Below are 17604 nucleotides of genomic sequence, written 5' to 3'. Positions count from 1 at the left end.
GCAGTGAAGGAGGAGCTCAAGGCCAGCCCCTCTGATAAGGAAACCCTCCAAGATAATGACAAGATCTCAATGATCTTTGCCTATGGCACGTTTGCAGAAAGCATGTCTGCTGCATCCACACAGACATGCAGGTAGCTGTGAAGATCTTGCACAGGGGCATCAACAAGGCCTCCAGCATCACCACTGAGGTGGACCTCATGGAATCTCCATAACATCCAACTATCATCAAACTCTTCTTAATTGACACACCAGCAAAGCCTTATTTGATCATGGAATTTGCGTCAGGGAGGATCCTGAGAGTGTCACAGAGGCATTGGCTATACGTAGGAGGAGGAGGAGGCATGCTTCATTTTCCACCAGATGGTGCCAGCATTAATTATGTTCATGAAAGACACATTGCCCACCCAGAAATAAAACTGGAGAATATCCTAGTGGGTGGGACAGGAAATGCCAAACAGTGACTTTGGGTTGGTTACAGAAGTCGCCACTGACTTTAGCAAAAGCTAAAGGAGGCCCATGACCACCTTTCCTTTTTAGCCCACAAGACACTGACTGGAGGGTGAAGGCTACCAGGGACTTCCCATTGACATGTGGTGCTTGGCATAATGATTTATAATATGGTCATTGGTTGCATACCACATAAAGCATCAACCCCTTCAGATCTGCATGGGCTGATCGCAGCCATACACTCCCAGATTCCACCAAACCTATCTAAAAGTGTGCAACATCTCCTTGCATACTTGCTCAAGTACAGGATGACTATAGGCCAGCTCAAGGGGCATCTGTGGCTATATTATTGTGAAGAAGGTTTACCACTAGCCTCCATAGAAACAGCTCCTAGAATCCCAATCACTAGCATTGTGGAAGCCTTGTGCACCATGGGATACAACCTCCAGGAAACTGTGACATCGGCAAGGAACAGCAAGTTTAGTGAGGCGAAGCAACATACAGTATATTGCAACATTGTCTGAGCTATTGAGACACTTGTCACCAGCATTGAAGTCAGTGCAGCCCTGTTTGGAAGTGACCCCTGCAGGCCCTCTCCACCTCTTTCCCTGGGGAAAAGGGGACTCGAACCTTCTTTTCTGACTTTCCTCTCATCTGGAAAGAGCTCATTGTAGGAGGAGGATGAGAAAGGAAGGGGGTAACACTGAAGAAGCTGCCTGGAGAAGAGAACTTTGTGATCCAGGCCTGCAGGATAATACCATGGTACCAACATCACAAACAACAGTCTGGGGGAGATTAATACTGGCACGACAACCTACTGGATGATCCATCCTCCCGTGGCATCACCCTAGGATATGAAGAACCACAGGGGCTGATGAAAGTGACATTGATTTGTCTTTCCAAGAAGCATCCTGTACCAAGTCTCACCAGGGACCAGCCCCAGGTTGTGCCACAGCCTCTGAGTTCAGCTGCCACAGTTGGGGAGGGTTTGAGGAGACAGGTTCATGTGCTTAGAACATCATACGGTTGCCTCCCGACCCAAAGAGAAGAACTACATCCGCAAGATAAGAGGCTACAATGAAAGGCGAGGACAGTGGAGTCCACAGGAAGCCAAGTAGGCGGGGCCACCATGATACCTCTTCATGTGATTTTATATTTGCTTTTTATGTGCTCTTTGCAGATTGTACCCATCATAGGATATGAATGATGATGTCTTTCACCTTAGAAGGTGCCTCCCTCTGTTGTTTCTGATGTAGAATCTGGGAAAGTTGAGCCAGAGGTGGACAGCAGAGGGTGTGACTAGGAGTGGAAGGGAGGGAGGAAGGAGGGTTTGGCAAAGGGAGGAGTCAGGTGGAGCACTGTGGCACAGCAGAACAGCCCTGTGTTAAATCCTGTCTGTGTCAAAGTCACCAACAGAGTCCTTTCCATGTATTTTCTTCCAAGGGAACATGTCCAGTCCTATGGTTCTTGAACTGTGGGTCTATGATCGACCTGGTGTGGATTGAGAGCACAGGAAGGATCCAGGACAGAACTCCAGGAAGCTGTCTGCCTACACACCCATTAGATACCAACAGGAATTATGGACAATCCCCTGTATCACTCCTCCAGCTGCTGGGCCTGAACGGACAGTTCCGGCTGTTTCAGCTCACAGTGGCCCCAGTACGATGTGCTGGAGCCATCGAGAGATGGTTCATATGGTGTCCACCTGATGAAGCATCACCCACCCCTGGGTCCTGAAGTGCCTCTGGGACTGGGCACCCACAGAGCCCAACAGTCACCTCTGGAAACAGAACTGAGACATTACAAGGCTCAGGTTTTCACCAGCTTGATCCCTTCAGGCTCAACAGCCTTCTCACTGACCAGCATCTGACAGAAATACAAACATCATGTAAGTCCAAACAGGGAGGGCATAAGAAGAGGAGGGGTAGAGGAAGGGATGGGGAGAGGAGAGGGAAAGGGAAGTAGTGGGGGAGGGGGGAGAGGAAAGAGAGAGGATGAATTGGTTGGGGAGGTTGGACAGTCTGTCCTGAGGAAATTCTAGTTTCTGAGGAGAGGGAAAGGGATGAGTGTGTTGGGTGGTGCAGAGGCCATGGACAAGCAAGAGCAGGGCAAAAGCCCCCCGAAGAGGAGAGTTGGAAGGGGCGGGGCATAGGCCGCCATGAGGAGAGCAGTGCCTGGCGTCAGGGTGCACTCAGAGGAGGCAGCCTTGGAAATCTGCTCCTGTCATGGGCAGAAGAGGGAGAGGCAGGATGTGGATGGAAAGGAGAAGGGAAGCCCCGTGACCAGGTGGAGACCATGCCTCTTTCTCTGTCTGGGCCAGCCTCGGATAGCTGCTACCATCTGTGTCTTTGTCTTCTCGGCTTCCTTTGTCCAGGCCCCTGTGGTAGTCTCCTCCTGCCCCATGCTTCCACAAGCTCTTCTGATTTTTCCTACCAACCCAAGGGATTCCTGGACTCTCACTCTGACTGGACCACTGAGATGCTGCTTTGAAAAGATAAGTAGGCCCTGCCAGGCCTTGGACACAGCAGCCCTCACGAGGCCAGCAGTCGCTGGTTTACTTTGTGTCCAATGCCATCTTTGGGATCAGGCCTACAGGGAAACTGACAAACGTGGGACTGGGACTGTGGCCAGTGGTGCTGTGTGGAGCCCTGAGGAACGAGGTGTCTGCAGTGTGGACTGGGCACCCTCAGGTAGAGAGTGGCTCCTTGAGTTAGCAGGCCACCCATGCTAAATGCAGGGGTCTACTCTATGGGACTCTCACTGCTGAAGATGACATTGAGTCCACTAAGTGCCGGCCTGTGGTAGAAGGTGAGTTTGTGAAGCCTGGTCTTGACCTAATACTGGCCCAAGTGTAAAGAAGGGAAACAGGAGGTAGTTGAGGCCAGCCTCTCACAACCCCCAGGGGAAAGTATAATGGCCAGCCTTGCTGCAGAGTGAAAGAGGACCTGTTGAGCCAGGCAGCATGTCCACACTCTGACCCTCTGTCCCCAGACGTTTGTGGGGAACCAGACAATATTACAATGAGTGGCCATATGCTCTTCCATCAGTATGGAATGGAAGCCATGCTCTCTTGGGACATATACATCACACTGTAAAATTATAACTGCCAGGTAAGTTGCACAGGGGAAACAGAGGCAGAGACGCTGAGCAGCTTGCTCAGGGGGTCAGAGTGGGCTTGAGTCAGGTCTTTGACCCTGTTCCCTTCAATGAAACCAGAACCTGAGAAAAGAGAAAGTTGGGTGCTATTGCCCTACAAGGAACAGGCCAGATGGCCTAGAGCTTCAGCATGGATGGTAGTCTCTGAGAGAGGGCTAGTCTCTGGTATGCACAGAGATACTTCCCATTAGGCTTGGGAACTTTTGTTGTACCACAGTGACGTCTGCACTGCCTGGGACACTGGGTTGGTGACTTTGAACTCCTACCTAAGAAAAGAGAGGAAAGCAGCCAGCCCACAAACCTAGCACACTCTCCCATGGCCACCTGCACATCCTTACCCTGAGAGTGGGAGGGCGGACCATCACTAGACCTCTGACATATATCCTCCTCATGTAGCCCACAAATGTCTGTCTCTCACAGAAACACACTCTGGACCAACCAAGGAGCGGTGAGCAGTTTGCTCCTGGGGAAAGCACAGGCTTTCTAGGGAGGCCTTTTGGCCCTCGCCATAATTCTGACCATCTGCTCCCAGAGCCTGATGCCCAGGACAGCAGCAGAGCTACCCAGGCCAAGTTCATCACTGCACATAGTGGCCCCTGAGAAGCCCTTGCTAATATTGCCTAGGGTATCAGAATGGAAGGAGACAGGTTTTATACCTGCCTCTCTTCAGTCCCTGGAAAAAAGCTGAAATGAACTTGCTGTTCTCTGCAGAGGAAACAGACCTTGGTCTTGGATAATACTAAGCACTGTGTTCATTTATCCATTTGCTAGAGTGTTTTTCTTTCCTTGTCCATGTGGATCCTCTTCATTATTCAACCTGAAGGGTTTTCTATGTCCTGAAGGGTCCACAGCCAGGTTAGCCCCCACATCAAATGCGCAGAACAGAATTGCTGATACCTGCTGTGTCTGGCTACTTTGATGGTTTAGAAGACACTGTAGTTGAACACCAAGAGCTCTAATGTCGATGAGTGCAAAGCCAAAGTAAACAGACAAGGCATAAAAAGAGATGCATGATCTGTCTGAGGAGAGGAGAGCATGGGCATCATTTGGAAGGCAGTGGCTTCCTCCAAAGAAAGCATGGGAATTTTACTCAGACAGCTTCATAGTGGGCGAACCATTTCTGAGCATGTTCAGTGAAGGTGTGTACACCCTACATTCTGAGGATGCTCAGTGAAGGAGAACATGGCATTCCTGAGCATAGTCCATTTAAGGCACTGGAGCTCATGCTTGAAATATTTAAATGATGGACAGAAATGCTTGTGGGCATGTTGGCTTGCATTGGAATACTGAAACTGAAAATAGTGGAAGGGACTCCTTAAAGGTTCATTGATACAGGAACCTGCCCCAGAAGGTGCACGCCTCACTTTGTGGCTGTCAGACTGGGAGTTGAGATGTCAACTCCAGAGCATCCCGTGGCCAGCCTTTCTGTCATGAGTTCTGTTGGCTGAGTTGGACCAAATGTTGCGGCACCAAGGCTGGTGCTGCCACCTCCGGAGCACGAGGCTCACAGCTGTTTGAGGCACAGGCAGCCACTTCTGTTAGACATCACATCCCAAACTCCTGGGGATCTGTGCCTTCGTTATCCACTGAAACTAGATGCGAAATGTAGCTAAGACATGGCAACAAGCACTTAATGAAAAAGAATATAAAACATCTCATTTCCCCCCTGCTAGCCTTCATACCTGGTCTCCTTTTGTCTCTGAGCAGGTGTTGCAGGGATATGGGCATGGCCCCAGAAACCTCTTAAGCCTTTGTTCCCACCGTGTAAGAAGCAGCACTGGCTAATGTCAAGGAGTGATACCCTGCCCAAGGCCTTAGGCTCCTGGTGGAGCCCTCATCTTCAGCGATGGGCCACCTGCACTTCTGAAGAGTGGTGGTGCATGCTTATTCCTGTTGGTTTCCATGCCTGCAGAGGGCAGAGGTGACCAGGTGGCACCAACTGTCCTCTTTTTCTCCAGTGTCCTACTGTTGCAGGACTGTTTTTGTTCACTGTGTCTGGCAGGCTTAAGCTTCTGTCTGGCCCCTGGGAGTTTGTGAACTAAAGGGAAAAAAATCACGTCAATGGCTCCTTGCACATGAAGCTCACAGTGCATCTGCCTATATAAAAAAAGCTTTCATGTATTAGCCCAGGGTGAAAATGCAATTTACCTTAGAATAAAGACATTAAAGTACAAATGTAGAGTGTTCAGGTCTTCTTTGGGTCTTTTCCAGTCATTCTGTGAGACATGGTGTCCCCTCTCTACTCACAGTAGGTGACACTTGTTGTCACAGTTAACCCATCCTACAGTGTCCTTCTCTGCTTCCAACATCCTCAGGAGGAATGTGACAGGTTGGCCATAGAGCATATTAATCTTTCTAGAGACATTCCACGATGCAGACAAGAGGGGCCAGTTTGTTCAACGGACCTATGTGGGTAGGTATGTGTCAGGCACAGTGGGATCCTAGACACACTGCAGTAACAAGGGCCCTGTCTTGTCCACAGGCTGAAATCTAGTGGATGAGGGTACAGAAAAGGGTGAGGCTACTGCTCGGTGACAGAGCTCACACATGCCGAGCATGCACGAGGCCCTGGTCAGTCCCAGTGCCAATGAACACATATGTACACACATTCTTGCACATACATGCATGCATGGGGAGAGACAAGAAAGCATGTGTGGGTAAAGTCTGTGACTTTGAAGGTGAGAGCAAGGGAGCTCATTCGGAGAAGGGAGCTGCTGTGTTTCTGGAGGAGTTCTTGGATGACCTGACATGTCACCTGAATTTGGACTCAGCATAGAAAACAAAGATTGGGCTTTGGGGACCGTGTTTATGGTTCACGGTGTCTTCAGAGGCAAGAAAGTGCAAGGTGTGTGTTGAGGTGATATGTTTTGTGTGTGTGTGTGTGTGTGTGTGTGTGTGTGTGTGTGTGTGTGTGTGTGTACCAAGGGCCTCAGATCAGGGTTCGAGTCACCTCTGGTGTAGCATGAATCTTAAAAGTTCTTATTAATAAAATCTAATCCGGAGCCAAGTATTGGGGTGAACGCTGGAAGATCAGAGAGACACAACAAGCCACAGCTAACCTCACCTGGCCAACTTCTCAGCTGATCTTGTTTCCTCAGACTGGAAGCCTCTGTGTCCTGATACCAAATGGCTCTCAGCTGAACTGTGCTTCTTGAAAGCCTGAAAGCTTAACCAGCCAAATGCTTAACCAGCCAAATGCTTAACCAGCCAAATGCTTCTAGTTTCTGGTCCTCACGCCTTATATACCTTTCTGCTTTCTACCATTACTCCCTGGGATTAAAGGCTGGCTTTCTGAGATTAAAGGCGTGAGTCACCATGCTTGACTGTATCCTTGAACTGATGGATTTCTGCCTCTAGAATGCTAGGATTAAAGGCGTGTGCTGCCACTGCCTATCCTAAGTATCTAATGGCTTTTCTGTTCTCTGACCCCAGATAAGTTTATTAGGGTACACAATATTTTGGGGAACACAATACCACCACACTCTGATCTGAGGAAGCAGATCTTACATGATAGCCCAGAGGCAGCAGCAGAGCTCAGCCTTGGGTGGGATCCTGTCTGAGGAACACTGACTGAGGACACCCATGTATGTGTGACATAGACTGAAGGATTAATGACCTAAGAGCCTCAGGCAGCTGAGACTCCCTGAAGGAATACTTGACACAATGATAATTGCAGCTAAGGGCAGGAGGCCTCGGGACAAGGGGTCAGCAAGTCCGCAAATTCCTGATGAGGCCATGAAAATGGTAAGAGCTTCTGCCAAAATTATGAGCTTGGGAAGGAAGAAAACAGAGCTGCAGGCAAAAAGCTTCCTACCCAAAAGGTCCCTTTGCTACCCGGAACAACTCCAAGTCCCCTGGACTCCAGAGCACAAGAACTACCGAGGAGAGACTGCACCTCTCCATTTGTTTCTCTCTTATTTTGACGCTGTCCCATCAAGCCAGGTCTATCAGACACAGACACACACCTGTTTCACCAGATCTCATCTCTACTATTTCTTCATGTATTTGTTTTTAGTGTAAAATAAGGAAAATATATATGCGATGTCAGTTCATTATATAACACAAACAACTGCACAAACACTGCCAGGGTAAAAATACACAATGCTGTCAACACCTCGAAGCCCCATGTCCCCCTTTATCGTCACACCTACCCACTGCACCAGGGAAGCCACCTTGGCTTAGGAGTCTCTTCCTCATATTTAAGTAGAATCTTGATACACCAAGCTTAGATCCCTCAACTCGGCAGCCTTGTTTGCTCATAGTGTGTCTCCTTTCTGCCTGGCATCTTCCACTCAACAGGGGATCATAGGATAATGCACTTTAGTTATAGATAGCCACATCGTCTTCATTTGTATTAAGTAGTTTTACATTATTTTAATGCACACCAAGGTCTCTATTCACTCCACAGCTGGTAGTCATTTGCATTCCTCCCTGTTTAATTTTGTGAATGCCCTCGAACCCGCTTCCTCCTTGGATGTTGCTATTAATCGCTTGTGTGCGGCTCGGGCTCCAGTTCCGGTATACAGAGGCTCCCACTGGCATGTGGGCTTGTTTTGTGGTCCTTTGCTTTGCAGTCTCTCTTCCCAGGCTTTTCCATTTCACTCACGTAACTGCAGGATTAGCTGATGGAGTTAAGAACTTTTAGTATGTTTGATGCCTGCTTATTTCTGTTTCATTACATGCAGCTGAGCTTTGGGCCACTCTCCTACTTTCTCTTAATTGATTTATAGGAACCTACAGTTTGGATGTAAGTATTGGTTGTATATCTTGGCAGGATATTATTCTATGAAAAGCACACACACACACACACACACACACACACACACACACACACACACACACACACACACACCGTTCCTCTAGTAATTTCCCCCTACAGTTCTGTTGAACTAATTTGGTGAGGAACACGTTAGTGTAAATGAGCTTTTTCTGCATAGTCTGTTTCCCACCACTGGTCTCTGTTCTCAGCAGTTGTCCACGGAAAGCTAATTATTATGATTTTATTATAGGTCCTAGTATATTTTAAAAATATGCATATGGGTGTTTGCCTGCCTGTATGTCTGTATACCATGTGCATGCAGTGCCCTCAGAGGCCAGAAGAGGGCATCAGATCCCCAGGAAACTGAGTTATAGATGGCTGTAACATACCATGTGGATGTTGGGAATTGAACTCCCATGCTCTGCAAGGCAACCAGTGCTCTTAACAACTGAGCCATCTCTCCAATCCCGTAAGTCCAAATAGTATATAGAGGAACTTTAACCAGTTCATCCTTCAAAATAATTTTATTTTCTTCTCCTTTATTTCTTTATAGCTGTCAAATTCCAAGGAGAAAAACACTTTAATTTTATGATTATACTGAATCTTAAAATATTATATGGAATTCTCATTTTCATTAAATTAGAATATGTATCAATTACAATAATTAATACCATTATAAAATTGTTTCTTTTAAACTATGAAGATAATGCTACCATTTTAAGTTTGGGATGATTTAATATATCTTTTAATAATTTTGTAAAATTTTACCTTGAAGGCTTTCCATCTTTCATTAGATATTTTTCTAAATACTAGTCATGTTTTAAAATTGTGCTTTTAATTTGTTTTAATTTTGTTTTGTTTTCCTTAAGATAAAAAATAAGAAGTTGGATGGATAGTTAGGAAGAATTTTGAAAAGAATTGGAGGCAGGGAAAGAATATGACCAAAATATATTGTATGAAAAACCTAAAAACAACAACAACAAAAAAGAATACTAAGGAAAATATAAACAGATGTGGTAGCACATCCCAGTCAAATAAAGGTAACTAACATTTCTTTTTGATATATGGAAACACAATTTATTGCTGTATATTGAACTGATAACCGACTACTTTGCTCACTTCCCTAAGCATTTCTATCTTTGTTTACTCCCTTATGAAGTCTGCTCTAGGAATTGTTTGTCATTGCCCCTCCCCTTTCACACTGGAACTTGAGTCCCTCGTGTGATATGGCCTTTGGGATATAATCAGGTTGTGAGCATGAAACCTCCTAGTTACATTGATACCCTTGCAAGTTAAATTCCCTTGATTTAACTTTGGCGGTATAGATGAATATTAAATGCATTCATCTCTTAGATTTTATAATTTAGTGGAGTTTAAGTCTCTATGTGAACCCTCATAGTGTTCTGAATTCCTTTGGTGTCTGCTGTAATCTTTTCCTGTTGTCTCTGTGTCTTGGATTCTTTCTTTTCTTTTGGGGAATTGGGCTGAGGGTCTGTCAATATTGTTTGTCTTTTCAAAGAACTACCCCTTAGATTTGTTCGTTTTGTTTCTATTCCATTAATTTCTATTTTGCTGTTTATTATTTCTTCCTATCTACTGAATTTGGGTTTGGTTTGTTCTTGGTTTTCCAAATTCCTGAACTGCAATATTAAGTCACTTATTTTGGGGGATCTTTCTAAATTTTTAATAGGCAATTAGAGATATACATTTTCCTCTAAGGACTGCCTTCAGTGTGCCCTAGAGATTTTGCTGTGTTATGTTTCCATTTTTATTTAATTTCAGGAATTTCAAGTGTTTTTCTTGATTTCTTATTTGAACCACTGATCATTTAATAAACTGTCATTTAATTTGTGTGAGTACATTTAATTACTAGACATTCCTTAGCTGTTGATTTTAAGCTTTATTCCATTGCAGTCATATAGAATACACAGAGTCGTTTCAATTTTGCTGTATTTGTTTTGTGTCCTAGTATGTAGTTTATTTTAGAGACACTTCTATAGGCTGCTGAGTAGAATATATATTCTTTGGTGTTCAGGTGGAATATTCTGTAGAAACTTATTAAGTCTATTTGATGTATGATGCCATTTAATTCTGATGTTTCTTTGGTTGTTTTTTTGTCCAGATGACCTGTCTATTGGAGATATTGAAATAATCTAAAATCTAATAAATAATCTGTTGATCTGGGGATAATTTGTGTCTAAGGTCCAGTAGTATGCTTTGTATGAAACTAGGTGCTGCAGAGAACCATGGAGTTGGCCTGGCCTAGCTGCCTTGAGAGGCAAGTGTCATAGGCTTTTCGGGTTAGAGTCCATGACTCCTGGGACACAATGTGCCTTCCAAGAGACTGATCCACTCCCTCAGGCAGTGAAGCATTCAGGCTGCTTTGTGGTTCTCTGTATGTTCCCTTAGTAGTCAAGGAAGCATGAAGGCTTGACAGGACAATTGGTCTTAGACATTAATCTTGTGCACCCTGTATGGCTTACAAACTTCACTGTATTCTGGCAACTACAACTATATTCATCCTGGCAATTGCCATTATATTCTGTTTCTGATAAAGGTATAAAAAGTCTGATTGCTCTCAATAAAATTGTGACAGCCTCATCAGGTGGCAGTGGCACATTCCTTTGATCCCAGCACTCAGGAAGCAGAGGCATGCAGACCTCTGTGAGTTCGAGGCCAGCCTGGTCTACAAAATGAGTTCCAGGACAGCCATAGTGGTTACACAGAGAAACCCTGTCTCAAAAAAAAAAAAAATTTCACAGCCTCAGTTGTGCTGTGGCTCCTCCAACCCAAGCTTGGTTTCATTCCTCTCTCCCATATCAGATGACATACATATTCCTATCTCCCCTTTTTTTGCATTAATAAATGAACTTCTATTACTGTGAGGTCTGGCCTGATTCATGCTGTCTAGTCATTAGTATCCAAGTCCAAGGACCTGGCTTGTACTTTAGCCATAGACCAGGTGATGCTATTCTGGGCAGAGGGTCAAAAATAGCTCATTGCTCCAGTCCAATATCACCTGGCCACTGATGGACTTAAATGGCCAAAAAGCAATGGTTTCATATACATCCCTATGTGGGATGGAACTTGTGAAAAGGTAAAAACCAAAAGTTGTGTTGGAATCTTTAATGACCTGAGAATAAAGTCAGGACTCCAGAATATGAATAAGTCATTCTAAGTCATTTCTCCCTTCTTTATGCTTTGTGTGTGTAATGAGAGCCTCAAGTCTTACTTTGAGCACCAATTGTAGCCAGAAGTTTCTGTCTCACCCAGTCCCACAGCCATTCAGTCCCAAATAAACACACAGAGGCTTATATTAATTATAAACCATTTGACCTATTGCTCAGGCTTATAACCAAGATATCATCCATATAATTATGGTGATATTTTATTTGTGCTGAAATGTGATTTTATTTGTATGTTAATAAATAAAGTTTGCCTGAAGATTAGAAGTCATAGAGAGCCAGGAACAGCAGTCAGGTGGTGGTAGCCCACACCCTTAATCCAATCACATGGCAGGCAGAGTCTCTGTGTGGTCAAGGACACAGCCAAGCGTGGTGAGATGAGCCTTTAATCCCAGTTCCAACCATAGAGACCTGGAGGTCTGTATAGAAGACAGGCAGCGACAAGGAAGTCATGTGGTTGGGTTTAGAGCCAATGAGAGGGCAGAACAAAAAGGCAATAAAAACACAAGTCAGGCAGGAAGAAACTCTCTCTCTGGGGAAGTGATGGCGGCGACATGGTAAGATAAGGTAGTTTTGACTCTCTGATCTCTTTGGCTATTTACCTCTGTATTTGACTCTGTGTTTCTTATTTACTAAGACTGTCTAGAATTTCGTCTATAATATAATGGTAAATTATAGATTGTGGAAACTGCACACAAATTATTTCCAATGGTTTTTGCACAAAATATTGGCACAGGGTGAGGGCTATTTAACATTCCCTGTGGGAGAACCTTCCATTGATATCTCTTAACTGGCTGAGAGTTAATATAAGTAGGTAATGTGAAGCAAATTTTTCCCTGTCCCTTTTTTGTAGAGGTATAGTGAAGAAACTATCTTTTAAGTCAATAACTACAATAGGCCATTCTTTAGGTAACAGAGAAGGCAAAGCATCCCAGACTGTAGATAGCCCATTGACTGAATTACTGTATTTATGTCTCTCAGATCTGTCAGCATTCTGCATTTCCCAGACCTTTTTCTAATAACAAATACAGGAGAATTCCAATTCTTCAATGTTAATCATTAGCTGCTCCTGAACCAGCTGTTCTAAGGCCTATAGTTTCCTAGACAGATTTGTCAGTTAGCCATTGGGGTAGCTCTTTGGTACCTCTGAGAGTTCAACAGCTGTTGTACACTGTTTTTGTACAGCCTGAATGGTTGCTGACTCTTTTTTATAGTGTCATATGATATTCTTCCCAGAAACATGAATTGGTTTATGGTCCATTTCTGAGATTGGAAGAATATAATCTGGGTATTCCATTGCTGTAATAGATCACAACCCCATAGATTCGCTGCTACATTAGCCACATATGGCCTCAAACTTCCTCTCTGTCTTTCTGGCCCTATGCATTCAACCCATTTCATGCTTTGTTTTACCTGAGATAGGATTCCAATCCCTAGGAACTGAACATCTACCTCCTGAAGAGGCCAATTCGGATGCTATGATTCTAGTGTAATTATAGTTACATCCACTCTTGTGTCCAACAAGCCTTCAATTATAATGTTATTTATTTGTACTCTTAGTTTTGGTCTTTGTTCATTTATAGAAGTTTGCCAAAATATTCATTTTATGGTTTTTCTTGGAATTTTTGATTCATCTTTCAAAGTTGTTTTATGATCTAGAGCAGTATTGTTTTTTACATTGAGCACTGGATCATCTAATTGTTCTGGGAAGGAGTTTCCTCCACAGTGACTGGGAATGACTGGACCACATTCAACCTGGGGGCCTTTGAGAGGCCCCTCAAGATGTTTCCTGATGGTAAAGGATTATGTTATTTGTCTTTCATTGATCTGTATTTGTTGGTCTAATGTTGGCCTTTACCACATCTTCTGCATAATCCAGAAGGTTGGGGCCTTCTGTTTGGGTCATTCCTAGAAGAAACATTGCTTCTAGGAGCACCCTATGTACAATTTCTTCTTATATGGCCTGGTTTACCACAATTAAAACATTTGACACTTTGATGTCTCTTTATGCCTTTGGAAATCACCTCTCCTATCCATTCATCATTACTATAGTTAAGGGACTCAATATTGATTATGTGTTGGATCCATTCTTCTATGGGAGCTGATCTGACTTTTAAAGATGCAATTATCTTTTTGTATTCTAAATTAGCATTTTCAAAAGCCAAAGATTGAATTAGTACTTGTCTAACTTCTTGATCTGATATTGCTCTGTTTACATTTCTAGTCAATCTTCACAAAAAGTCAGTAAAGGGTTCTTTTGAGCCTTGTATGACCTTAGTATATGGCTCAGTTGTTTTTCCTGGTTCTGGAATCTTATCCCAAGCTTTTAAGGCTGTCATACTGCATATGGACAAGGTATGCTCATCAAAGGTAGCTTGTTGATTTACATCAGCAAAACAGCCCTCACCAAGATTCTGATCTTGAGAAATCTCAAAACCTCTAATCTTACCTTGCTGTTCAAGGGCCTTAGCTTCTTTTCCCCACCAGCTTTTCCATTGTAACCAATAACTATATCCTAATATTGCTAAGATTAATTGATTCCAGTCATTTGGAATTATTCTATTTCTTGAGGACCATGTATTTAACATCTGTCTCCCATATGGTGAATGCATGCTTTCTTAAAGCTATTGCTTCCTTAATGTCTTTTAAATTTCTCATATGTACACATTCCCATTTATAATCTGCATATCCTCTTGTTTGTTTATGCAGTTAATCAATAACAAGTTGTTTGGGTATGAATGTATGTGGGTTCTTGGGATAATTTGTTTTTCATCTGTAATACATAAAATGTTTAATCATGTAAGGGATATGGAAAACATGCTTTTTCTACTGTTTGTATTCATTATAATCATTTACTTGAAAAACAGAATGTAACCACATTGTAATTTTTATACTGCCTGAAAGATTTTGCTGGGGTATGTAAGCTGTAAGGGAAAGAATAAAGATGGAGTTAAAATGAATTAGAAGGAAAACATCAAGAATGAGATAATTAGGAGGAGAACATCAAGAGAGTTAGAAGGAGAAGAAAAACATCAAGAGACACATAAGGGATATTTCTGGATAGAAATAAGAAAAGAGAATATAAAACATAGAATAAAGAATAGAGAATACTGAAGAAAACCATCAAGAGAAGAGTGTGTCTTTTTCCCTAACCCCCTCAGATTAAAAAAAAAGTCTAGTATGCTGATTCTGTGGATTCCTTTTGAGCCCTGCACTGCTGGAGGCTGGTTCTTGGGGCAGTGGTAAGGAGTTTCTGGGCTGTTTATCCTGCAGTGGGGTATCTACCAGACAGCTACACTCAAGCAAGGGCAAGTTATGTGGGAGTGTTTTTCAAGATTTTCTTTCCTTTTACATACCAACCCGTTCCTCCTCCCTTCTCTTCTCCCGCTCCCCCCACCTACCCCCATCCCACTCCCATCCCCTCCTCATAGAGAGTAAAGTAGTCAACACAGGCTGTTATACCATGTTGGGGCTACACCTAGTCCCTCCCTTGTAGCTAGAGTTTTCCTGCCTGGCCCACAGTCAGGACAAATCTCTCTCACTCGCCAGTCCCGCAGCTGCTCAAACCCAACCAAGTAAACACACAGAGACTTATATTACTTATAAACTGTATGGCCATGGCAGGCTTCTTGCTAACTGTTTTTATATCTTAAATCAACACATTTTTATTAATCTATAAGTTGCCACGTGGCTCCTGGCTTCCCGGTACCTTACATCTCGCTTTTCATGGTGGGCGACTGGCAGCATCTCTCTGACTCAGCCTTCCTATTCCTAGAATTCTCTTCTCTGCTTGTCCCGCCTATACTTCCTGCCTGGTTACTGGCCAATCAGCATTTTATTTATACAGAGCGATATCCACAGCTATTATACCATGTTGGGGCTACACCTAGCCCCTCCCTCCTGCATCCAGGCTGAGTAAGGCATTGCACCACAGGGAATGGGTCTAGAAAGCCAGTTTGGGTACCCGGGGTCCTGGTCCCATTGCCAGGGGACCCACAAACACATCAAGCCACGCAACTTTCACCCACATTCAGAGGGCCTAGTTTGGTCCCATGCAGGCTCCCCAGCTGTCAGTCGAGATCCATGAGCTCCCATTAGCTTGGGTCAGTTATTTCTGTGTTTTTTCCCATCATGATTCTGACCATCCCCTTGCTCTTATAATCCTTCCTCTCTCTCTTCCACTGAACTCCAGGATCTTGGCCAAGTGCTTGGCTGTGGATCTCTGCATCTACTTCCATCAGTCACTGGATGAAGGTTCTATGATGACAGACTAGACACCAATCTGAGTGCAGGGAAAGGCTAGTTCAAGAACCCTCTCCACCATTGTTATGAGTCTTAGCTGGGGACAAACCTTCCTAGGGTTTTCCCTATCTGCAGATTTCTCCCCATTCCCTTAATGGTACACTCTGTCAGATATCTCTTTCATTGCTCTCCCTCCCTGTCTCTCCCCCATGTTTCCACCTCCCACCCACTCCCATCCGCTCCCCTCTCAGTTTACCCAGGAGATCTTAACCCTTTCCCCTTTCCCAGGGCAATCCATGTGTGTCCCTCTTAGTGTCTTCCTCTTTACCTAGCTTCTCTGGGGTTGTGAATTGTAGCCTGGTTATCCTTTGCTTTGCTTCTAACATTCACTTATAAGTGAGTACATACTGTGTTTGTCTTTCTGGGTCTGGATTACATCACTCAGGATGATTTTTCTAGTTCCATCTATTTGCCCAAAAATTTCATGATGATATTGTTTTTTTAACGCTGCATAATACTCCATTGTGTAAATGTACCACATTTTATTTATCCATTCTTCTGTTGAAGGGCATCTAGGTTGTTTCCAAGTTCTGGCTATTACAAATAATGCTGCTATGAACATGGTTGAGCAGATGTCCTTGTGGTGTGGTTGAGCAACTTTTGGGTATATGCCCAGGAGTGGTGTTGCTGGGTCTTGTGGTAGATGGATTCCCAATTTTCTGAGATACTGCCATACTGATTTCCAGAGTGGCTGTACAAATTGCATTCCCACCAGCAGTGGAGGAGTGTTCTCCTTTCTCCACATCTCCAACATAATCTGTCATCTGTATTTTTTATCTTAGCCATTCTGACAGGCTTAAGATGGTATCTCAGAGTTGTTTTGATTTGCATTTTCCTGATGGCTAAGGATGTGGAACATTTCCTTAAATGTCTTCTGGCCATTTGAGATTCTTTTGTTGAGAATTCTCTGTTTAGCTCTGTAGTCCATTTTTAAATTGAATTATTTGATATTTTGCTGTCTAGTTTCTTGAGTTCTTTATATATTTTAGAGATCAGCCCTCTATCTGATGTGGGGCCGGGAAAGATTTTTTCCATTCTGTAGGCTGCCTTTTTGTCTTGTTGACAGTGTCTTTCACCTTACAGAAGCTTCTCAGTTTCAAGAGGTCCCACTTATTAATTGTTGCTCTCAGTGTCTGTGCTACTGGTGTTATATTTAGGAAGTGGTCTCCTGTGCCAATGTGTTCAAGGCTATTTCCCACTTTTTCTTCTATGAAATTCAGTGTAACTGGATTTATGTTGAGGTCGTTGATCCATTTTGACTTGAGTTTTGTGCATGGTGATAGATATGGGTCAGTTTGCATTCTTCTACATGTAGATATCCAGTTATGCCAGCACCATTTGTTGAAGATGCTTTCTTTTTTCCATTGTATAATTTTGGCTTCTTTGTCAAAAATCAGTTTTTTTTAGGTGTGTGGATTAATGTTGGGGTCTTCAATTCAATTCCATTGATTAATGTGTCTGTTTTTATGCCAATACCAAGCTGTTTTTATTTTTATAGCTCTATAGTAGAGATTGAAGGCAGGGATGGTGAGGCCTCCAGAAGTTCCTTTATTGTATAAGATTGTTTTGGCTATCCTGGGTTTTTTGTTTTTCCATATGAAGTTGAGTATTGTTCTTTCAAGGTCTGTGATGAATTGCATTGGGATTTTGATGGGGATTGCATTGAATCTGTAGATTGCTTTTAGTAAGATTTCTATTTTTACTGTGTTGATCCTACCTATCCATGAACATGGGAGATCTTTCCATTTTCTGATA

The 17604-nt window shown here is 43.5% G+C and overlaps 1 long non-coding RNA gene across 1 annotated transcript; it reads left to right on the top strand.

The window, feature by feature from the left end:
- The first annotated feature begins 1896 nt into the window (after window positions 1–1896).
- Window positions 1897–5738, top strand: LOC128104049 (uncharacterized). Its single transcript, XR_008215849.1, has 3 exons — window positions 1897–2335; window positions 2822–3255; window positions 5311–5738. It is a non-coding gene; the product is annotated as an uncharacterized LOC128104049 (long non-coding RNA).
- The last annotated feature ends 11866 nt before the right edge of the window (window positions 5739–17604 follow it).

This window comes from Peromyscus californicus, unplaced genomic scaffold, assembly GCF_007827085.1.
Source record: "Peromyscus californicus insignis strain IS unplaced genomic scaffold, ASM782708v3 Scaffold_8__1_contigs__length_139910024, whole genome shotgun sequence".
In the NCBI taxonomy this organism is placed as follows: domain Eukaryota; kingdom Metazoa; phylum Chordata; class Mammalia; order Rodentia; family Cricetidae; genus Peromyscus; species Peromyscus californicus.
The sequence above is the reverse complement of the archived record's forward strand: the minus strand, read 5'-3'. Positions and strand labels throughout refer to the sequence as shown.